Source organism: Schistocerca nitens, chromosome 2 (genome assembly GCF_023898315.1).
Source record: "Schistocerca nitens isolate TAMUIC-IGC-003100 chromosome 2, iqSchNite1.1, whole genome shotgun sequence".
NCBI classification, from domain to species: domain Eukaryota; kingdom Metazoa; phylum Arthropoda; class Insecta; order Orthoptera; family Acrididae; genus Schistocerca; species Schistocerca nitens.
The window spans coordinates 1,057,977,195-1,058,002,136 of NC_064615.1; the positions used below are offsets into that span (position 1 = coordinate 1,057,977,195).

Consider the following 24,942-nt stretch of genomic DNA (forward strand, 5'->3'; position numbering starts at 1 on the left):
TGAGGCTCACTGGCAAGTCGTTAATCTGCCTATCGGATTAGATACGCGCCTGCCCGAGTCCTGGAAGCGGTGTGCCAACACGCGAGGCTATCTGGGCTTATTCAAAGGGTAGTTTTGTATGTGAAGGAAGATGATAACGCAGTACCAATCTGGGATGAGAACGTGGTTGTAGGGGAACGAATAGAAGGAAGGAGTACGGGAGAATATGGACTTGTTAGTGGAAATCAGAGAGGAGAGAAGTGAAGGTATACTTGAGGAAAAAGCCTCTAGAGATAGGAAGATTCCAGCTGATTTACATCATAGAAAGCCAGAGGTTCTGAAATTAGTTACTGAAATGTAAGACGTCCCCGAGAAGAGGCGGAGGCTCATATCACATTTAAGTAATGATGTCCTACTTAACCTACCTAGAAGTCAGATAAAGTTTTTCAGTTTCGTGTTACTACTATGCAATTAAGTAATTACAGCTACGTGTAGTGTTAACGGTTCACAGTCGTCCGACTAAGATTTTAGTGACGCCAATTAAAAGAATTGTAAGGTCGGTACCACTACATTTCTGTTTGCAGTAAAAGGTGTCTAGCGTATACGAACTTGATTGACCACTTTAACTTATCTTATTGATGACGATGCGATAAAGATGTCCTCAATGGGAAACAAACATCCAGAGCAATCTGTTATACTCGAATAGCTTTGTCGATACGGAGCTCCGATTTTCCACCGTGTGTGATTGCTTTCGAAGCCCACAAGATGCCTCATTGAAGGATAATTTTATGACTACATTGTGTTAAAACAACAAATTAGAATGACTTTGTTCTGTCGCTGATAGTTATTCTTGCAATACCCGTGCCTATCAGATGGACATATTTCCTGTTTGAGACTTTCAGCACAATCGGTTTCATATCACAAGACATAGTCTTCTTTAGCTGGTGATGATAAGTAGAAAAGAAACCCTCTAAGTTCAGTAGCGCCTGGAAGAGTTGGTCATCAATGATGACACTGATGAGTTTTCTGGCATCCTGGAGATTATTGTCCATGGAGGATTTTCATTTGTGGCTGTCTCACCTCCACAGAATGTCATCTCACGTATTTTGATGCTCGAAAACTCACTCGTGAAAGCCTGTATGATATGTCCCATTGACCTAGAATCATGAAATTTGGTAAGAAGCAACATTTCCCATTACGAGCAAATGAAAATAAATCCGTTAATTGTTAATTTGTAATCATATCACACGAAAAATATGTTTTTTGTCAGTTTTCATCCGTATACCACCATTAATGTCAAATACGTGTTTTGATACTCGAAAACTCACTCATCTGTAGCGTACTTTCCGTTAACCTACAACCAGAAAAAAATGGTTCAAATGGCTCTGAGCACTATGGGACTCAACTGCTGAGGTCATTAGTCCCCTAGAACTTAGAACTAGTTAAACCTAACTAACCTAAGGACATCACAAACATCCATGCCCGAGGCAGGATTCGAACCTGCGACCGCAGCGGTCTTGCGGTTCCAGACTGCAGTGCCTTTAACCGCACGGACACTTCGGCCGGCCCTACAACCAGAAAATTTGGTAATAAATACAGTGTCACACTACAAATAAAGGAAAGATATCAGGAAATTGTTGAGTTGTAATTATGTCACATAAAAATATTTTTTTTTTTTTTGTCACTGGACCTTACATTGCATTCATCTGTCGAAAGCATGACGGGAAAATAGTACCCCATGAAAATATAAAATCTAAGTTGCAGTCATGTTTTAGTTAGTAGTCTCTCGATTCCTCGGTGGATGAAATCTCTACATACCGGATATTCACCACGTTGCAACACGAGAACTACTTACCGTACGAGAACCAAAGTTGGCAGCATTAATGTCCAGAGTATGGGGTGTATCATTTCCATGCTCACAGCGCCACCGTCCAGTTTCAACTATGGCCAGCAGGTGCCGTGATCAGTCATCCTGATTCACAGTCTCACACTCCTGACCAGTCGCAATGCACCTGTTCACGTATTAACATGATTTTGGACAAAAGGAGCAGGGCATTGTTGCTGAAGCTCTATTATCAAAACAACAGTAATGCTGCCGCTGCACTTCGAGAATATCGTCGGCTGAAAGGATTACGGAAGGGTCCTCTTTCTCCACCTGCTGTGCGGAGCATGATGAAGAGGTTCGAATCAACTAGATAACTGGGCGTCGCTGCAGGAAAAGGCCGACGACCGGTTGCACCACAGGTGATGCATGAAATCGCTGTTGCTGCGGCAGATAAAGCTGCTCGCAATTCCCGATTGTCAGGTAGTGCGCGTGATGTGTCATATTTTAACATCCCGTGGTCCACTGTACGGATGATGCTTCGAACCTTTCTCGAATGGTATCCGTACAAGACCCCTATTGTTCAGCAGCTTGCACCGGATGACGCACAACGACGTGTTGACTTCGCTCTCCACTTTCTCTCAAGGACTGAAGTTGACGAGGGCTGGCCCTGGACCATCCTATGCACAGACGAAGCTCATTTTTGTGGGGATCTTCACCTCCAGTCGCTGTGCATGAAATTCCTCTTTAGGGTGAACTAGTCACGTACTTCGTGCCTTCACGCCTACGTTCATCATTGGCCCATTCTTTTGAACAGGTTGGCGCTGAAGGACCTAAGACGTCCATTGTGACTGACCTGTACTACTGAGATGTGCTTCGCTAGCCTGTAATACCCGCCCAACAGGAGACAGACACATTAAACTCAACAGTTTTCATGCAAGATTGGGCCCCACCGCACACCGTTCGTGAGGTTCACCTGCCTCTGCGAAACACATTTGGAAATGATCGAATTATCAGCCGATTGTTTCCAAATGCTTAACCGTTACGATCACCTAATCTCACTCCCTGTGATTTCTGGTTGTGGGGCTACCTGAAGGACATTCACACATGTGCTGATCTGAAGAGGAGCACATCTAGAGAGGTAGTCTGCATACCTACTAACATGCTTCATTCTGCTCTGCAGAATGCAATCCTGTACTTTCAGACACTTCTGGACACAGATGTGCGCCATATGGAGCACCTTCTGTTACTGTAATGGTACCGGTATGCAATGATATGATGTTAGGTTGCATCAAATTAAAAGTCTTTCGGTTGAAGTGATTCTGCATAATTTCTCTTCCCCGTGTCCTTGGCATTAATGCTACCGAGTTTGGTCCTCGTACGGTAATTAGTTTCCGTGTTATAACGTGTTAAATAGGAAAGTTTAGTTATAACAACCCAGTACATACACTACTGGCCATTAAAATCGCTACACCAAGAAGAAATGCAGATGACAAACGGGTATTCACTGGACAAACATATTACACTAGAACTGACATCTGATCACATTTTCAAGTAATTTTGGTGCATAGATCCTGAGAAATCAGTACCCAGAACAACCACCTCTGGCCGTAATAACGGCCTTGGCACGCCTTGGCATTGAGTCAAACAGAGCTTGGATGGCGTGTTCAGGTACAGCTGCCCATGCGGCTTCAACACAATACCACAGTTCATCAAGAGTAGTGACTGGCGTATTGTGACGAGCCAGTTGCTCGGCCACCATTGACCAGAAGTTTTCAATTGTTGAAAGATCTGGAGAATGTGCTGGCCAGGGCAGCAGTCGAACATTTTCTGTATCCAGAAAGACCCGTACAGGACCTGCAACATGCAGTGGGGCATTATCCTGCTGAAATGTAGGGTTTCGCAGAGATCCAATGAAGGGTAGAGCCACGGGTCGGAACACATCTGAAATGTAACGTACACTGTTCAAAGTGCCATCAGTGCGAACAAGAGGCGACCGAGACGTGTAACCAATGGCACCCGATATCAACACACCGGGTGATACGCCAGTATGGTGATGACGAATACACGCATCCAATCTGCGTTCATCGCGATGTCGCCAAACACGGATGCGACCATCGTGATGCTGTAAACAGAACCTCGATTCATCAGAAAAAATGACGTTTTGCCACTCCTGCAGCCAGGTTCGTCGTTGAGTGCACCATCGCAGGCACTCCTGTCTGTGATGCAGCGTCAAGGGTAACCGCAGCCATGGTCTCCGAGCTGATAGTCCACGCTGCTACAAACGTCGTCGAACTGTTCGTGCAGATGGTTGTTGTCTTGCAAACGTCCCCATCTGTTCACTCAGGGATCGAGACGTGGCTGCCCGATCCGCTACCGCCATTCGGATAAGATGGCTGTCATCTCGACTGAACCCAGCGATTCCATATTATCCTAAAAGTCATTGGATCTCGACTAACGCGAGCAGCAATGTCGCGATACGATAAACCGCAATCGCGATAGACTGCAACCCGACGTTTATCAAAGTCGGAAACGTGATGGTACACATTCCTCCTCCTTACACGAGGCATCACAACAACGTTTCACCAGGCAGCGCCGGTCAACTGCTGTTTGTGTATGAAAAATCGATTGGAAACTTTCCTCATGTCAGCACGTTGTCGGTGTCGCCACCGGCGCTAACCTTGTGTGAATGCTCTGAAAAGCTAATCATTTGCGTATCACCGCATCTTCTTCCTGTAGGTTAAATTTCGCGTCTGTAGCATGTCATCTTTGTGGTGTAGTAATTTTAATGGCCAGTAGTGTATGCTATTTTGTACGGATAAATAAGGGCGTCCTACGTGCACTTGGCCAGAACTTTTTTTGTTAGTTTCAGCTTGTAATATGCTTATTAGCGAAATAACGCCGTTTGTTTACCTTTTTTACAAAACACGTGAGATTATGTCTAGTACGGAGGTATATAATTTTCCTGCGCTTTGCCACCGTAACACAGTCGGGATGGCAAATAAAGATACAAAGTGTCCTCTGCCGAGGAGTCTACAGTGGTTCGCGGTACGTGCGGGCAGATGTAGGTTAGAAGCCAGACAGCAGCCGCCTCCTTGGCCGTTGGCGCGTTTCCCATTAGGTAACCAAAAACAGCGCTTCTGCTCGTGAGTGGTGGCGGCTACACTGCCGTGCTCTCAGGGCGACAAGAAATATTTGACGTCGGGTAATGGAGAGTTTTTGCCGGTGCTCCGGTGCGCTCTGGGCTGTCTGCAGTGGAGACCATTATGTAGGGGCGCCGTGGTGCCGGCATAATGAGGCAGCGGTGCTGCCACCGCCCCGGCTTAATGACTTCTGCGCACAAGGACGGAGAGCGGCGGAAAATACACACCCAGCTCACTACAGGCCGTGGCGAGTGCCCGGGTGGGGAATATTTTAGTACAAGGCTGAACCACGCCCGATTGCTGCGTCTGTATGTGAGGTCTGTCTCAAATGAAACGAGGTTTGAGATGCACAGTTGTGAAATTATTAAACAAGGTACGTGGACAGAATTAGTTAACCCATTAAGGCTCCACTATCAGGCTAAAACATTATGACCAGCCCCCACCGCGACATTTTATGCCAACCGGTGTCGTGCAGGCACGAGGCGAGATACCAAAGGTATGTAAGCAGAACACCATAGCGAAGATATGGGCTTCAAATCGGAAAATCCACTGAGATAAGCGATTTTGACAAAGGACATTATTGTTATGCAAAGCCTGTCAACGAGAATCTCGAAAACTGCGAAGCTGGTAGAATGTTCACATGTTTCTGCGGAAAGAGGTGGAAAATCAGTGGCACCAGGCGCCAAATCGTTGGACGTGCACAACTCTTCTGTTGCGTAAAATAGGATAGATGGCGGTCTGTGGCATTCTTGCCGGAAGAGCACAATGTTGGTGCACGCACAAGTGTTTCGGAGTACACCATTGATCGTACCTTGTTGAACATGGGGTTTCGCAGCAGACCACACCTATATGTTCATATGTTGACCCAATGACATCGTCAATTACGACTGCAGTGGGCACGGACCACCAGGATTCAACAGTCGATCAATGGAAATTTGTCGGCTTTTCGCATCCGTCATCGAGACGAACGTCAGCACGAAACGTGCAGCGCGCCATGGACGCTAACTATTGGGAGCAGTATTTTGCTATAGGAGACATTCTCCTGCACTTGCATGGGACCTTTAGTAGTTATCGAAGACTACCTGACAACTGCGAATCACCTGCATCCTTTCAAAATTCATGTCTTCCCAGACGGCGATGTCATCTTTCAGCAGCATAATTTTATGATTGTCCGTGTCTCGGAGCCAGAACCGTGATACAGTCGTGTGAGAAGCGTTGTAGTGGACTCACGTTGTAGTCTCGGTGACCAAATTCGCCTGATTTAAACTCTATGGAACCCATCTGGGTCGCTTTCGGGCGGTATCAGCGGGGTACGCGAATCAGCGGCCCGCTATTTTCGCGAATTACATGAAACATGCGTAGACATCTAATGCCACATACCTACAACAAACTGTCAGCTCCATGGCAGACAGAATCAGTGATGTATTTCGTTCCAAAGAGGTACTGAGAAGCTGTTACGCATGTGGTTATAACATTTTGGCTAATCAGTGTACACACTAAAAGTTTTGGAACGCTACTCCTAAAAGTCATAGTTTAAAGATGGGTACCGCAAATAAAAACAAACTAGCATATATGCACACAAACAAGAAGGTAAAGTCTGATCTCAGAAGTGGCCTTCGGTACTTTAAATTCATGATCGTCCTTCCACTAATTGGTACTTAACGTGTTTCTCTGTGACCCCAACCGTGTATGTAGATGCTGGTACCTACATACATACTCCGCAAGCCACAGTACGGCGGCAGAGAATACCCAGTAACACTACTTGCCATTTTCTTTCCAGTTCAACTCTCAAACACAACGAGGGAAAAACGACTGTCTACACGCCTTCGTATCAGTCCTATCACAATTCCCTTGGGCACTCCAGACGATGCCCTTGTGTTTGGTGAACACGCGTCATCGAGGACAACATACTGTATTCTACTGAGAAGTCTTCGAGCCTTTGGGAACCTGTTCCATATGCTCGTACCTCCGTTAGCAGTCTGCAGTGAAGCAGCGTGTCAAATGCTTTTCGGAAATCTAGAAACATGGAATTTGCCTGTCACCAGTCGTACTGTATCCGTCACAGAATTCCTTCCCGTAATTTATTCTCCTTTGTTCTATTGTGCATGGGTTTTAAATTTGTGACAATATTCATCCAATTGTTAATTACTGTACGTCACATCGTAAGAGATAGCATTTAGTATTGTCTTAAGCCAGCCATAAGGATACATGACGAGAGGATTTGATAATATTCTGTATGTGATTTCTAAATTCACGGGAGAGAATTTTCATCGCGCTTCAGTTTGGGGCCCCATATCGATGATTCGTTGAATAGTTCGCACGCTGACATTTGTCGATGGCCCAGCATTGAAATCTGCAGCATTTTGTCACGTTCAACGATTCTTTTCAGTCGTCGTTGGTCCCGTTCTTGCAGGATGCTTTCCCGGCGGCAGTAATGTCTGAGATTTGATGTTTTATCGGATTTCTGATATTCACGGTACACTCGTGAAACGGTCGTATGGGGAAACCCCCACTTCGTCGCTACCTTGGAGATGCTGTTTCACATCGCTCGTGCTTCGACTATGACATCACGTTCAAACTCACTTAAATCTTACGCCAGACACTTGTAGTGTCACACTGGCGTTGCCGACCGCAGCGCCGTACTTTGTCTGTTTACATATCTCTGTATTTGATTGGAGACTCCATGGAGGGCTGTGTGCACCCCGACCATATATGTTATATTAAAAGGAAGGTCAGCGTTGGTAGTAATATTGATGTTTTATTGATAGCAGAATCGATTTTCGATCACACAGTGATCATCTTCGGTGCTGTACACATTAAACTCAGACACTGGTATCAAGTTATCAATAACCAAAACTGAGAAGCGATCACAATAACTTCTAGCCGTAATAGATCTCGGGTGAACGGCCTGGTATGAGTGTGCATACGACACAATATTTCGGCAATCGACCACGTTGCCATCATCAGGTGCACCTGATGATGGCAACGTGGTCGATCGCCGAAATATTGTGTCCTATGCACACTCATACCAGGCTGTTCACCCCAGATTTATTTCGTCATAAAATACGCCTGGAGAAATTGAAGAATCGCGTTTATTATTGGTTAGGAGGCTATTGGAAGCATATGCCAATATGTTTTGTCATATCACCAAATTTTCCGTCCTTTATCAGGTCACAGAGAACGAAAGGCGACACTTTTCGTGACATCCGTGTCAACCTGCCGACAGATGTTTGTGAATTTCGACTGGTGAAACGACATCTGCTACGCTAAAGTCGGCACACCCTTACCAGTACGTGGAGATGCTGCAGGGAAAGAATGACTGTATGCCGTAGGAATCAGGCCAATTACTCCTCTGTACAGTCATCAAGGACTGGATAGCTATGTTATGTTTCTAAACCAGTGACTGATTAATGTCCCATCCGATTGTGAGATTTCATGCAATTAGACAGCAGCGACACGTAACGAGGACGTAGTAGTACGCTGTAACCGTTAACAAAGGCACAGAGCTCAACAGAGAGGCGGTTAACGTGCAAAGCGTCACTAAGGGGCTACTCTGCCTAGTTTGTCGTAATTGGGAGCGACTCTCTGAGAGAAACAACATGTCGGTGAAACAAACGAGAGCCGAGATGATAAGCAGATTATTTGGATATTCAAATGTGTATAATCGGATACGATTAAAGCGCATTACAGCAGCGTCAACATTAATTAAATACCGTAACATCTGACATTATTAAATGCTGTAAGCGGTCTACGACGGCCGAACCACATGTTTCCATGCACTATGTGAAACTTTATCACTATTTCGTTCTTAATACTGTCACATGTGTAAGAGGTGATTCCGTGATGATGTTACAGACTTACAGGGATGATGGAGAAGGGTAATTGTATCAATCAAGGGTAAGGAACCGTAGTCAGGAAACGCACGAGTCAAAAACTTAAAAAAAACTACTCAAGTTACGCCATAGCCTCACGCAATGTTCATTACATGCAGAATTTTTGCTGAACACTCCTCACAGATAATTTCACCCGTTGAATTAGTAACGGCGCACGTAACGTGATGTCTGAGAGCCGGAAAATCGTAAGTCTGCGGCGAAGTAATAATGAATTTCATTTACCTTCAAAAGTTTCAGAAGCTGCTACATCTGTAACAGTTGTTCAAAACGGCGTCCCCCATCCTCAATGCAACCATGGCATCGTCGCACAATGTTCTGTCTTTCCCGTTTTAGTATCCCCGGTGTCGTTAGGACACTGCCGCAAGCAGAATTCTTGCCAGGAAAGCCACTTCAGTTTCGACAGGTAACTCGTATTTATACGCACGGTAACGTGGATTTATATGCACGGTTTAAAGTTGGTTGTGAACCTCAGAATTTTGGGAAATGTCTTCCTCCTGAGGGCATATGTTTACTAACAGACGTTGGCATTGCTAATTTCCTGCAAATTTGTTCAAATATTTTCAGCACATATTTTGTGTTACTGATTCTTTGGTACGAATATTTACTATCGCATGATGGTGTAACTAGAAATACATAATAAACTGAGCAATTTACTTGATTAGTACTCCAAAAGAGTACATGCTCACATGCGTTCCGTTTTTATGCTGAATGAAACATTTTGTCACTTAAAGGATTAACCTGAGGAAGAAATTTCTGATAATGTACGTCTGGAGTTGCAGCGTCATATGGGCGAAATCGTGGACTGCGGGAAACCGGAACAGAAGAGAATCGAACCGTTTGGCATGTGGTGCTACAGAAGAATGTTGAAAATTAGGGGGGCTTATAATCTCTGCAGCATCAGCGGGGAAAGGAATATATGGAAAACACTGATAAGAAGAAGGGACAGGATGATTTATTTTTTACAGTATTAGTTTCCACCTCCTCGGACCATTCTCAGATCTACAAACAAAGTAAAACTAAACATTTAGTTTGATATATAAATATTTACTATTTATTGTTTTAAAAAAGTAGACAAGTATTGCCAATAACTGCTCAATATTCTACGTATCTGCGTTGGAAACTCGCCGTTTCTGTATTGCTTCTACACGTGACAATATTGCGGTGTGGAACTGTGTTCCATGTATTAAATTTGTATCTGCTGTAGCGAGGCGTGCGGTGGGAAAAAGAGGAAGAGTCAAAAATGGGTCAAGTGGCTCTGAGCACTATGGGACTTAACTACTGAGGTCACTAACTAACCTAAGGACATCACACACATCCATGCCCTAGGCAGGATTCGAACCTGTGACCGTAGCGATCGCGCTGTTCCAGACTGAAGGGCCTAGAACCGCTCGGCCACAAAAAAAGCAAGAGATGGAGGGGGTTGGGAGACGGGAAAGAGGACAGAGGAGGGGGGGGGGGGCTGGACGAATTTCTTGAACTCAACGGATTTACATTCGGTAAAACATGGTAGTAACTTCTGTGTAGAGAGAGTATTACACCTAAAAACATAAAAAGAAAAATTATGATAAACTATTGTTTAAATATTAACCCAGAGCTTCCCAGGTAAATTTTTTTGTCACACTCTGACCAGGTGCGGTCTGACAGACCATTATGTTTAAATAGCCATAAAAATTCCACTCAGCAGTTTCAGTGAAACAGTTCAGTTTTTTATGTAAAAGGTTACACTGATGCCACACGAAAAAATATTCAAATAAATTTTAAAGTTTATTTTTACGATAAAGCTCATTTAAACAAAAAACTGCACAAAATGGACATAATATTAAATGATAAAGCTATGAAAACTCAGATACCCTGCACTCTAAATTTTACTTTTTGCTATGTTTTTATTGTTTATTATGCACGTAATAATAACATAAAAACTCCCATAAACCGTCCAAAAAAACTGAAAATCATACTAGTAACTTTCGGGTTTATTTTGGGTCACATGTTTTGCGTTTTTCCAATCGTTCTACGACTTCTACTCTTGGTTCTACTACATCCAAACCATAGTGAAAGGACACACGAAGTTCGCAGCCTATATGATCGTTGTTGACCGGTTTTTATCGGCGGTGTCACCAATGACTTTGCAAGCTTCTCCAGAAACTTAACGCGGCTCACCTTAATATCGCCTTTGTAGGAATTATATATATTAATATAAAATTTTATATTTAATAATATTAATTATATTTATTATATCCAATTATAATAATATTTAATATTAATTTACATATTATTATATAATTTATAATATAATAACCTATTTTAAGCTAAAAACATAAGTAGCTATAATCCTAGGTAAATAAATGTATTAAAATAATCATTTAATAATTATAAAATAACATTATAAGTATTTAAATTAATGTAATATGGTATTAATATAAAATTGACTTTATATTAAGTTAACTTAAATATTAATTAGTTAAATAATCTAATTATAGATAATATATTGAATTATATTATTATAATTAATATAATTATATATATTAATATAAAATTTTATATTTAATAATATTAATTATATTTATTATATCCAATTATAATAATATTTAATATTAATTTACATATTATTATATGATTTATAATATAATAACCTATTTTAAGCTAAAAACATAAGTAGCTATAATCCTAGGTAAATAAATGTATTAAAATAATCATTTAATAATTATAAAATAACATTATAAGTATTTAAATTTAATTAAATGTAATATATTAATATAAATTATTTATTATATATAATATATATTATTCATGCCAATCATATTCAGCAGGGGAAACGGAAGAGGCTTCGACGACCAACGATATTTGTTTCAACTATATAAATTTCTAATAGAACCTTACCTAAAGATTAAGTGTTTGCAATTCTATCTGCCTCACTATCTGATCACTAGTTTCATTCAAGGAATTCATTGGTGGCAAAACAAATTCGTCTTCACTTTCGCACAGTTCCTGTTCTGAATTGTTATATCCTAGCCAGTAATGCCACCCGAGCCCGCTGCCAAAAGGTTGGCAGCATCAAAGTCCGGACGCCGTCCGCATAAGCAGCGCCAGCGAGACAGGAAATGGCCGCAAGTCTGCGCGCGCCACCGCTGGCTTCTGGTTTCTTAAGCGCTGGAGTCGCGAGCGCTAGGACAGTTCTGTATTCGCCGCTCAGTTGTATACTCGCCACCGAATTGTGTACTTGCTAGGACAGTTCTGTATTCGCCGCTCAGTTGTATACTCGCCACCGAATTGTGTACTTGCTAGTCAGTTGTGTGTTCATCGCAGCAGATTTGTTGTTTGTCGTCAGCCGACGCTGACCTAGCCGCTCCGACTCGAACTAGACAGATTTCTGTAGACACGGAGTTCACTACTGTGTTTCTGTATCTTCGTTAATAAAGGTAAGTACCGACTTTTATTTAATCAGAGTGTTTGGGGTTTCATCTTTCTGTTCACTGTTCCAGCGGACCGGTCGGCCCGCTATTAAAAGTGTGGCGGTGACTTCGTAAGCCGTTTCTACAGCGAATTGTTTGTCGCTACGAACGCCGCCACAAAATGAATTGCGTTCGCTTTCAATTTCGTTATCACAGTCTAATACGACATCACTTCCTAAACCGTCGTCAAACCATTTTAAAACAGCGTCCTCAAAATCAGGGTCCGTAACATGAACAGCAGATGAAGACTCGGCTACTGAATCCAGGAGCGGTCTCAGATACCAAAAAAAAAAAAAAAAGAAAAAACCGTACTAAACAGGCCTTAAAGGTCCAACGTACCTACCTGTCGCCGTGTGATCCTCACCACTTAGGCAGAGGAGAGGCGGGTGGACAGTACATCGCTCTCCAGCCGTTGTCAGTTTTCGTGACCGCTGCCACTACACCTCAGTCAAGTAGCTCCTCTGTTAGTCTCACAAGGGCTGAGTGCACTCAGCTAGACAACAGCAGTCGACAGACCCTGACGGTGACCCATCCAAGTGCTAGCCAAGCCGGACAGCGCTTAACTTCGGTGACCGGACGGCAAGGCTGTCGCCCAGTCTCAGAGACCACTAGCACAAAGAAGCAGCAATACTACAGGTTCAAGTCACATGAAAGTGGCTACTGACAAAGAAAATCACTGCATCTTCGGTAAAGAACAACTACACAACGCTCTAATCTCCTGACCCGCCCCTATGCACTGGCAACAAAGTAACAAACGCTAACGGCCTGTGAGACCACATCTAGGACGTTAAGAGTTAAGAATGTACAACAATCGGTAGGGCATGTCCTGAGCATGATGGTTTTATATTCTTTCGGCATTGTAGTATGTGCTAAGTGATTAAAAACAGAGAGTCTTACTCCAAAATGTGCCATATTAACGATATATTAAAACTATTTCATATCAACACAGTTACTGATTTCTCTCGTGCCAAATATGTCGGCTGTAGGGTAAAAGGTTTTTACCTCGATTGTTTTTCACCAGTTGCAAAATTAAGAACATCATCGTAATATGAGCCACACTGGATAGCGAACATTTCAGTCACGCCAGTATCTGCAAAGAACTTTGCCATGTCACCGGAACTACAGCAACGTACAGTCTGATGCAGAGACGGTCTTTCGTGAAAGCCAACACACCACCGCAGTCCCCCTTTCTGTCAGATAACGCGGCGTGGCGGAGGAGAAGCCTGCTTTCTCAAAATAAAACTTCTCCGGCCTTAGCCGATCGGCGAGGGATTTTTGTAGCCGAGCGTCGAAACTTTGATTTAACCTTTCACTTCTGTTGTGTTGCGGCTTCGAAACTCCACGCTCCACAGAAACTTATCCTATATCCTGCTTGTTAAGCTTCTTGCAACGTCTTGCCTTCCAATACTTTTCTGGGCCACATTGACGACACACATCATAAACTCGTGTTCCCGTGCCCCGAAATACTTTGTCACCAGCGAAAGCGTCCCGCATGAAGGTAAGTTTTCTACCTTGAGCAAACTGCTACGCTCAGCTCTTTTCAGACTATATAGCTCAACACTCTGCCGCGAAAATTTTCCATTACAGTTACGTTTACTTTTTCTCCACCCAGTACCACTCATTTAGTGATCTCAAAAAATAAGTTACACACGTCGTCCCACGTCAAGGCCATCACGCAGTAAGAGCGGCGTATTGTCAGTAGAAAGTATATATTCCAGTATTCTTGAATGGCCTCGTTATCGAAGGATGACACACCAAACACTTCGGCTAACTTGCTGACTGAAACACTCACCATACGAGCACTAACAGTTTGTCCACGTTCGAATTCACTTAGCTCCGACATAATGCACTTGGAAACTTCACAGAACACTGTTCTGACGACGACTGACAATTGGAACGTACTGAGGACATGGCGAGGTGTCGGTCGTGATCGATTGCAACAGAAGGCTTGACTGGTATCTGCAATTATGGTAGATTGCAGCTGTGTGTCGGACCGATACTCGAACTCGGGACCTTTGCCTTTCTCGGGCAAGTTCCTTACCATCTGAGCTACCCAAGCCCGACTCACGACCCGTCCTCCCAGCTTCAATTCCACCAGACTCCTTCGTGCTTGGGTACCTCGGATGGTATAGCACGTGTCCGCGAAAGGCAAAGGTCCCCAGCTCTAGTCTCAGTCCGGCACACAGTTTTCATCCGCCAGGAGGTTTTCAGCGCACACTCCGCTGAAGAGGGAAAATTTCAGTTATCAGTTATGTTCAAGATTGTATTTCTCACAGTCTTTTCACATTTTTCATCAACACCTATAACTCCCATAAAAATCCGCTAATTCTCACGAAATGATAGAAATTTTTTGGCGTTATGACTCAAAGTTTATCTTAACTGGTAGATTGTTACCTAATAAATACTTATAGATGCAAGCATAGCAAAATTAAAAATCGTAAAGTGCTTAAAAACACTATTTATGGCATGAATTCCACAATGACATTTTTCGATTCATGAATTGGGGAGCTGTGCCACAGACGCTATAGAATTAAACAAAGGATTACCAAATCCTGACTATAAATAACAGTGGAACAGAACGATCATGTAAAACACAAGGCTAACGAAAATCAGTGCAAAAAACGATCGTATCGCCATAACCATATACACTCCTGGAAATTGGAATAAGAACACCGTGAATTCATTGTCCCAGGAAGGGGAAACTTTATTGACACATTCCTGGGGTCAGATACATCACATGATCACACTGACAGAACAACAGGCACATAGACACAGGCAACAGAGCATGCACAATGTCGGCACTAGTACAGTGTATATCCACCTTTCGCAGCAATGCAGGCTGCTATTCTCCCATGGAGACGATCGTAGAGATGCTGGATGTAGTCCTGTGGAACGGCTTGCCATGCCATTTCCACCTGGCGCCTCAGTTGGACCAGCGTTCGTGCTGGACGTGCAGACCGCGTGAGACGACGCTTCATCCAGTCCCAAACATGCTCAATGGGGGACAGATCCGGAGATCTTGCTGGCCAGGGTAGTTGACTTACACCTTCTAGAGCACGTTGGGTGGCACGGGATACATGCGGACGTGCATTGTTCTGTTGGAACAGCAAGTTCCCTTGCCGGTCTAGGAATGGTAGAACGATGGGTTCGATGACGGTTTGGATGTACCGTGCACTATTCAGTGTCCCCTCGACGATCACCAGTGGTGTACAGCCAGTGTAGGAGATCACTCCCCACACCATGATGCCGGGTGTTGGCCCTGTGTGCCTCGGTCGTATGCAGTCCTGATTGTGGCGCTCACCTGCACGGCGCCAAACACGCATACGACCATCATTGGCACCAAGGCAGAAGCGACTCTCATCGCTGAAGACGACACGTCTCCATTCGTCCCTCCATTCACGCCTGTCGCGACACCACTGGAGGCGGGCTGCACAATGTTGGGGCGTGAGCGGAAGACGGCCTAACGGTGTGCGGGACCGTAGCCCAGCTTCATGGAGACGGTTGCGAATGGTCCTCGCCGATACCCCAGGAGCAACAGTGTCCCTAATTTGCTGGGAAGTGGCGGTGCGGTCACCTACGGCACTGCGTAGGATCCTACGGTCTTGGCGTGCATCCGTGCGTCGCTGCGGTCCGGTCCCAAGTCGACGGGCACGTGCACCTTCCGCCGACCACTGGCGACAACATCGATGTACTGTGGAGACCTCACGCCCCACGTGTTGAGCAATTCGGCGGTACGTCCACCCGGCCTCCCGCATGCCCGCTATACGCCCTCGCTCAAAGTCCGTCAACTCCACATACGGTTCACGTCCACGCTGTCGCGGCATGCTACCAGTGTTAAAGACTGCGATGGAGCTCCGTATGCCACGGCAAACTGGCTGACACTGACGGCGGCGGTGCACAAATGCTGCGCAGCTAGCGCCATTCGACGGCCAACACCGCGGTTCCTGGTGTGTCCGCTGTGCCGTGCGTGTGATCATTGCTTGTACAGCCCTCTCGCAGTGTCCGGAGCAAGTATGGTGGGTCTGACACACCGGTGTCAATGTGTTCTTTTTTCCATTTCCAGGAGTGTAATATAGAAACTGCCATCACATAAACCACTCGTGACTAATGGACATAAAGAACAAAGACGGCGAAAAAACGTGTCATTAAGGAAGAGAGTTAATAACACCACTTTGATGAATATTTAGTGAAATTTGGGCGTTGTCTTTCCGACAGTAGCTATTTCTCTTGTTTGTATTTTTTGTTGCCACGTCAAACTTAGCCTCTGACGAAAGAGGAGTACATCTGTACCTATTATGTACCCTAATGCAGTCCATTTTCCTTCTCACCTTTCCTCTGTATGCGTATGTTTGTAAATGGAAGAGAATAAATGATTTGATATCTGCTCCACTGTAGTCAGAGTTTTTAATAGTCGTAGTTTCGTAGTGCCAACGTAAACTTTCCTAAAATCAGAGACACTGGTCCGTCACAGAGAGCTGAAGTCTTGTTTCGAGAGATACAGGTCCCTAGTTCGCAACACCCTTTCCCCCCTGCACCGACTCGTCATGAATACACAGCCGGAAAAGGAAGACGAGGGATTTTACAGCGGATCCTGAAAGTGATGGACGCTCTATCATAATGTAGTAAGCATTCTGTTAGAACAATTCATTTGGAGTTTGCAGTTAATTTAGCACATCTGTTCATGGATTTAATGCAAAGGTTTATATAATAAAATGTTCAACATAAATTTTTCTTGGAGTTAATTCCTACATTTTATGCAATTTCATGGGTACTGCTCGCTCTTGAAACGATGACCATTAAATTTGTACCTTGGCGGTGTTTGTGACGGTATACAATTGGAGATGTTCCTTGCAATGTGTTAACATATTCTTCGTAATCACTTATCGGATTCTATCTGTTGTATGATTTCTCTTTATAATATGTGTCGCTTTGTCGATGTTACATTGTATCCTGGATATCAGCCAACAACATTGTCCTCCATCCAAGATTATCAATCCACGGCCATATAAATCGCCGTGAGTTTAGTGGTTTCTGAATTTGTGGAAAATAATTTCCATTTTAGCCACCAGCCAGTCTCGTGGTTCTGGGTCCACGTTAAAACGTTATACCTCTTTTTCATTAGTTTCATGAGTACCCAAACGTAATTTTAAATTACTCTGTAGTTTATGAATTTATCAAAGCTGGACTGCATTTTGGCCATCAGCTAGCCAGCCAGATTAGCTACTCATGGCTATGTTGAAACGTTAGTCTTTTTGACCTGAGGCTATTGACTACCCAGATACATCTATGATTACCAATTACTTGGTCCTTCATTAGTTTCATGAGTACCCAAACGTAATTTTAAATTACTCTGTAGTTTATGAATTTATCAAAGCTGGACTGCATTTTGGCCATCAGCTAGCCAGCCAGATTAGCTACTCATGGCTATGTTGAAACGTTAGTCTTTTTGACCTGAGGCTATTGACTACCCAGATACATCTATGATTACAAATTACTTGGTCTTTCCTTAGTGTATTGAAGATAAGCTATTTTTTGGGCATAATCTTGAATTCTCACCCGTCTATGACGCTGATTAATTTGAAATAATATATTTAAATAAGCTTTTAATTATCTTTAGGCTTTTGAATGGTATTTAGTTCTGACATCATTCACAGGTTCCAATAAAGACAAAGTACTGAAAATACAGAGTCCCCAAAAAGGAAGTAGTGGCTGCAACACGGGTGTGCTCAGTACCATACGCTCCGGATTCTAGAGGCCGGCGAATTTTTAGTAAGATTTGTGAATTTATTTAATGACCATTTGCTAACTCGATCGCTGTCTTATCAAGCTCCTAATTTCGCCATACCGGAGTAAATACTGAAATCTTAAATAAAGTGGTTTGAAATAATTAAGAGGCGTACAGAATCAAGTTAAGCCTCACTGTATGTTATTAATCAGTCTTCCAACACCAAATTCAGTAACTTGCACAATGAACAAAGGCACTGATAACGCAAATTCAGTCACACTTCCGTGCAGCTCCAGAACAAAAAATAATGATGTTATTTGCGTCTTCTCGATAAAAAAAAATCGTCGAAATGTCTCTGAGAACTATGGGACTCAACTTCTGAGGTCATCAGTCCCCTAGAACTTAGAACTACTTAAACCTAACTAACCTAAGGCCATCACACACATCCATGCCCGAGGCAGGATTCGAACCTGCGACCGTAGCGGTCTCGCGGCTCCAGACTGTAGCGATTACAACCGCACGGCCACTCCGGCCGGCTCTTCTCGATAAAGACGAGGAACAATAGAATATGGTCTGGAGATCAACCTCACGGAGCACAACTAACTAAAACAAAATGAAAGGTACATTACGAGGCAACCACATACTCTGATTATGAATACTACCATAATGTAATACGAATACTCACTTGTACTTATCGCAGAGCGTACGAGATATTCATGGTATTCATTATACGTTTCTTTTGGTTAATTACACTCCTGGAAATTGAAATAAGAACACCGTGAATTCATTGTCCCAGGAAGGGGAAACTTTATTGACACATTCCTGGGGTCAGATACATCACATGATCACACTGACAGAACCACAGGCACATAGACACAGGCAACAGAGCATGCACAATGTCGGCACTAGTACAGTGTATATCCACCTTTCGCAGCAATGCAGGCTGCTATTCTCCCATGGAGACGATCGTAGAGATGCTGGATGTAGTCCTGTGGAACGGCTTGCCATGCCATTTCCACCTGGCGCCTCAGTTGGACCAGCGTTCGTGCTGGACGTGCAGACCGCGTGAGACGACGCTTCATCCAGTCCCAAACATGCTCAATGGGGGACAGATCCGGAGATCTTGCTGGCCAGGGTAGTTGACTTACACCTTCTAGAGCACGTTGGGTGGCACGGGATACATGCGGACGTGCATTGTCCTGTTTGAACAGCAAGTTCCCTTGCCGGTCTAGGAATGGTAGAACGATGGGTTCGATGACGGTTTGGATGTACCGTGCACTATTCAGTGTCCCCTCGACGATCACCAGTGGTGTACGGCCAGTGTAGGAGATCGCTCCCCACACCATGATGCCGGGTGTTGGCCCTGTGTGCCTCGGTCGTATGCAGTCCTGATTGTGGCGCTCACCTGCACGGCGCCAAACACGCATACGGCCATCATTGGCACCAAGGCAGAAGCGACTCTCATCGCTGAAGACGACACGTCTCCATTCGTCCCTCCATTCACGCCTGTCGCGACACCACTGGAGGCGGGCTGCACAATGTTGGGGCGTGAGCGGAAGACGGCCTAACGGTGTGCGGGACCGTAGCCCAGCTTCATGGAGACGGTTGCGAATGGTCCTCGCCGATACCCCAGGAGCAACAGTGTCCCTAATTTGCTGGGAAGTGGCGGTGCGGTCCCCTACGGCACTGCGTAGGATCCTACGGTCTTGGCGTGCATCCGTGCGTCGCTGCGGTCCGGTCCCAGGTCGACGGGCACGTGCACCTTCCGCCGACCACTGGCGACAACATCGATGTACTGTGGAGACCTCACGCCCCACGTGTTGAGCAATTCGGCGGTACGTCCACCCGGCCTCCCGCATGCCCACTATACGCCCTCGCTCAAAGTCCGTCAACTGCACATACGGATCACGTCCACGCTGTCGCGGCATGCTACCAGTGTTAAAGACTGCGATGGAGCTCCGTATGCCACGGCAAAGTGGCTGACACTGACGGCGGCGGTGCACAAATGCTGCGCAGCTAGCGCCATTCGACGGCCAACACCGCGGGTCCTGGTGTGTCCGCTGTGCCGTGCGTGTGATCATTGCTTGTACAGCCCTCTCGCAGTGTCCGGAGCAAGTATGGTGGGTCTGACACACCGGTGTCAATGTGTTCTTTTTTCCATTTCCAGGAGTGTAGTTGTGTATTTTTGTAGTCTTACATGCATTGGTTTTCGGCTCCAGTTCTTCATTTACAAATACCCCTCCGGTGCTCTGTAGTACACTCTACGTTTAGGTGAGTATATTGTCATTTAGAATAGAACTGATAAAATGCTACATACAAGAGTGTACGAGTGAAACAGACGTGCTCTCTTTCGTTTCCTACTCAGTCCTCTGATCTCTCCATAGTGGACTGTATTTCGCTATTTAACCCTTTAGTATTCTTATATCTTACATGAATCTGGTTTATCAGGGATCATTTATATACAGAACCGCGAAAGAAATTGGTACAGGCATGCGCATTTAAATACAGAGATATGTAAACAGGCAGAATATGCCGCTGCGGTCGGCAACGTCTATATAAGACAACAGGTGTCTGGTGCAGTTGTTGCATCGTTTACTGCTGCTGCAATGGCAGGTTATCAAGATTTAAGTGAGTTTCAACATAATGTTATAGTCGGAACACGAGCGACGAGACACAGCATCTCCGAGGTAGTGATGAAGTGGGAATTTTCCCGTAGGACCATTTCACGAGTGTACCGTGAATATCAGAAATCCGTTAAAACATCAAATCTCCGACATCGCTGCTGCTGGAAAAAGATCCTGCAAGAATGGGAACAACGATGACTGAAGAGAATAGTTCAACGTGAGAAAATTGTAACTCTTCCTCAAATTTCTGCAGATTTCAATGCTAGGCCATGAAAAAGTGTCAGCGTGCAAACCATTAGACGATACATCACCGATATGGGCTTTCGGAGCCGAAGACCCACTCGTATACTCTTGATGGCTACACGATACAAAGCTTTACGCCTGGCCACGGCCCTTCATCGCCGACATTGGACCGTCGATGACTCGAAACATGTTGCCTGGTCGGACGAGTCTCCTTTCAACGTGTATCGATTTTATGGACGTGAGCAGGTATGGATATAATCTTACAAATCCAAGGATCATGCATGTCAGCAGAGGACTGTTCAAGCTAGTGGAGGCTCTCTAATGGTGCTGAGCGTGTGCAGTTTGAGTGATACGGGACCCCTGATACGTCTAGATACGAGTCTGCCAGATGACATGTACGTAAGCATCCTAGCTGATCACCGGCGTCCGTTCATGTCCATTGTGCATTATGACGGACATGGGCAATTCCAGTAGGACAATGCGACACCCCACACGTCCATAACTGCTACAGAGTGGCTCCAGGAATACTCTTCTGAACACACCCGCTGGCCACCACACGCCCCAGACATGAACATCACTGAGCGTATCTGGGATGCCTTGCAATTTGCTATTCAAAAGAGATCCGCACCCCCTCGTACTCTTACTGATTTATGAACAGCCCTGGTTGGTTGGTTGGTTTTGGGGAAGGAGACCAGACAGCGTGGTCATCGGTCTCATAGGATTAGGGAAGGATGGGGAAGGAAGTCGGCCGTGCCCTTTCAGAGGAACCATCCCGGAATTTGCCTGGAGTGATTTAGGGAAATCACGGAAAACCTAAATCAGGATGGCCGGACGCGGGATTGAACCGTCGTCCTCCCGAATGCGAGTCCAGTGTCTAACCACTGCGCCACCTCGCTCGGTGAGCAGCCCTGTGGGACTGATGATGTCAGTTCCCTGCAGCACTACTTCAGACATTAAAGGAGTCCATGCCACATCATGTTGCGGCACTTCTGAGTGCTCGCGGGGGTCCTACACGATATTAGACAGGTGTAACAGTTTCTTTTGCTCTTCAGTTTCACATCGTGTGTTACATTGCATTCATAAGTCTTAGTTTCCGGTAAAGCTTTCCATTTTGATGTTAATTAATAAACTAATTTTGAGCCATGCGTGCGCACTCATACTGATACTTACGCTAGCAGAACTGCTTGGTGTTTCGTTATCTCTCTGGTGTCTTGGTAGATGGCGGCTTTTCAGCTCTGTGACCAGAATGTTAGCACACGTAAAGCTCACGTTAGAGGACTGACAGGGGTTTAGTGTCAGTGAAGGACTGTGTCTGGGTCGTGGGCAGAACTTGCTTGCCGTGCAGGTCGGCTCGCCGCAATTTAGATCGTGGGTGTTTACTTTGGCAAGTGTGCCTACGCCTACTGCTGAGTCGCCGCTTCCCTCTGGCTTAGCGGTAACTGGAGATCGAGTAGGCCTGTTTCTTGCTGCCTTGGTTGGTGGACGTGGGGGACATACACTCTTCTTAAATATCCACGGCCGACTCAGGAATGAATGGTAAGCACCATATCTCGGGTTCGATAAAGTGTCCGCTGTGGTTCGTGAAATGCCTCGTGCCTTTGCTGTTGACATTTGTTTGGCGTTCTTACCGTAAACTGATCTGACTTATACTGCTTAGCTATTGAGTTTTGTTTGATGTTCTTATTGTAATCTGATGTGGCTTATACTACTGGCCGTTTTTTTTTTTTTTTTTTTGGCAGTTATCCTTAACGTGCATTAGCATCACGGTAACTGGAACGTGTACGAGTTAAACATGGTTCAGTTGTAAGAGGGCTTGCGGTTTTTCTATTTCTATTTTGTGAGTACCTGATCTAGGAAAGTTTGCTTTTTTCTGCACTCCTGGTGCTTGTATTTCCTAAGTTTAGGTATCTTCAAGATTTTTCGTTGTCACTTAGCTCTGATTACTTGCGGATGAAATAGGCTTAGTTATTTGGTTTGGCTTCTTCAGTCAGAATTAAAAGGCCCATAAATACTTGCAGGGCTAACGGGCTCATTTGTCTGTCCTGATTTTCTCTGTGGTCGTTGGAGGTCGGTGCACTATTTGCAGTTTATTTGTTCCGTAAACACAATGTGTCCTCAATGTATGTGTTTTAGAGTCTGCACTGATTCGAACAATCGTTTCGGACAGGGGCTGAGCTCATGCCGTTTATCGTGCGTTGGGTGATCCATCTGTTTCAGTCCCTTTATTGGTTTTGAACTTGCCGCAAGGAATCTCTATAACTGGGGTTGACCCATCTTCAGTCGTTAAGTCCCGTTTCATATTGAGCCCCAATTATCAAAGAAGTGTCTGGAGACACTTCTTTCAGCGGTGGGATACCAACATTTCTTTCACCCCCCCCCCCCACCCCGCCATACGGTCCGAACTCAGAAGTGATGGTATGTGGTCCCATTTCACATCATAGCAGGACCTATTTGGTCATCTTTCGCGGCACCCTTACAACATAGCGGTACGTCGGCGATATTCTACGCCCCGTTTTGTTACCCTTCATGGCAAATCAGCCTCGGCTTACATTTCAGCAAGATAATGTCCGCCTGCCTTAGGCGAGGGATTCTACTGCTTGTCGTCTTGCTTGCCAGACCATACCTTGGCCCCAACGTCGCCGGATCTGTCTCCACGTTTGGAGCATTATAGGCAGGACACTCCCACCAGGTCTGGATTTTCACGATGTAACCCGCCAGTTGGGCAGAATCTGGCACGATATCCCAACGAGTTGTTGACTTGCCCAACTGGTGTAGCTCTTTCTCTCGAATAAATCACGATTTCTGTGAAATTTTAATCATTTGTTTGTCTGCATATGTACATAACCTCTATTGATTTCCATTCCATTCGGATAATTTCCTCGTGGTGTGTCATTTTTTTTTTGTCTTTTGTAAGCGTTAAATTCATTTAGTGCCTCTCGGGACGATTTTCTAATGTTTTTCACGATGAGAAGTTTTTCTTTCATAATAAGAAAGGGAATACTATGAAATAACCAAAGGACAGTAACTTAAGGTTTCGCTAACTTATAATGGGATCCCTTAAGCTTCATTGTACATTACTCTTTATTTCGTGTTTGGCCTCTGTGGCAAATAAACATTGCTTATCAATGTCTATACTAAATTTTCTCTGTGTGGCAAGTAAATATGTTAAAAATAATGTCCACGCCTTACCACTTCTAGCTCCCAGGTCATTGCCGTTTCAAATTTCATGATCAGTAAATTTCAACGTGAATGATCATAGATAGCCCCGCACTTCAGAATCGTCTTCCCATCCAGTCACTTTGAACATCCCAAGAACTATGAACTGAATAAGACATTTAAGTATACTCGATATTAAAGAGGAAGCTGTGCATGGTGCGAGTTAAATTGATGATATCGCTGGGAGTATTGCACTGCTAGCTATGCTATTGTCCCCATCTCTCTGTATCGACATAGCGTAGTGTCTTTATTCATTGCGCATCAGAGATATGTCTGTTTTCGTTATTGCATTTGGCTAATTATGTAATTTATTGCATAATTCATCTGACTGTCATACAGAGAGGCGAACATGACGCGGTTGAGCGGGACTCGACTGTGAGGAAAGAGTTCAAATGGTTCAAATGGCTCTGAGCACTATGGGACTCAACTGCTGAGGTCATTAGTCCGCTAGAACTTAGAAGTAGTTAAACCGAACTAACCTAAGGACATCACAAACATCCATGCCCGAGGCAGGATTCGAACCTGCGACCGTAGCGGTCTTGCGGTTCCAGACTGCAGCGCCTTTAACCGCACGGCCACTTCGGCCGGCTGTGAGGAAAGAGTACAGCGTCAGCTTTCATTACGTATGTAAAAGTATTCGGTTACCCAGTTAGTCGTCTCGTTAACAGCCAAACAAGATTAGAAACAGGTATCTACAATGCAATGTACACAGTGTGATAATACAATATGATCATGAATAATGAATAAAAGTGAATATAAGAAATCGTATTTTCATTGCGCACGTAAAACGGTTAAATTGCTAAACTGTATGTATTCAGTGGTCTGTTGTTAATGAGAAAAAAAAAACA

At 44.6% G+C, this 24,942-nt stretch overlaps 1 long non-coding RNA gene across 1 annotated transcript in view; it reads right to left on the reverse strand.

Moving 5' to 3' along the window:
* Window positions 1-24,942, reverse strand: part of LOC126234786 (uncharacterized) — a 514,880-nt gene that overhangs the window by 237,206 nt on the left and 252,732 nt on the right. The window lies entirely within an intron of this gene.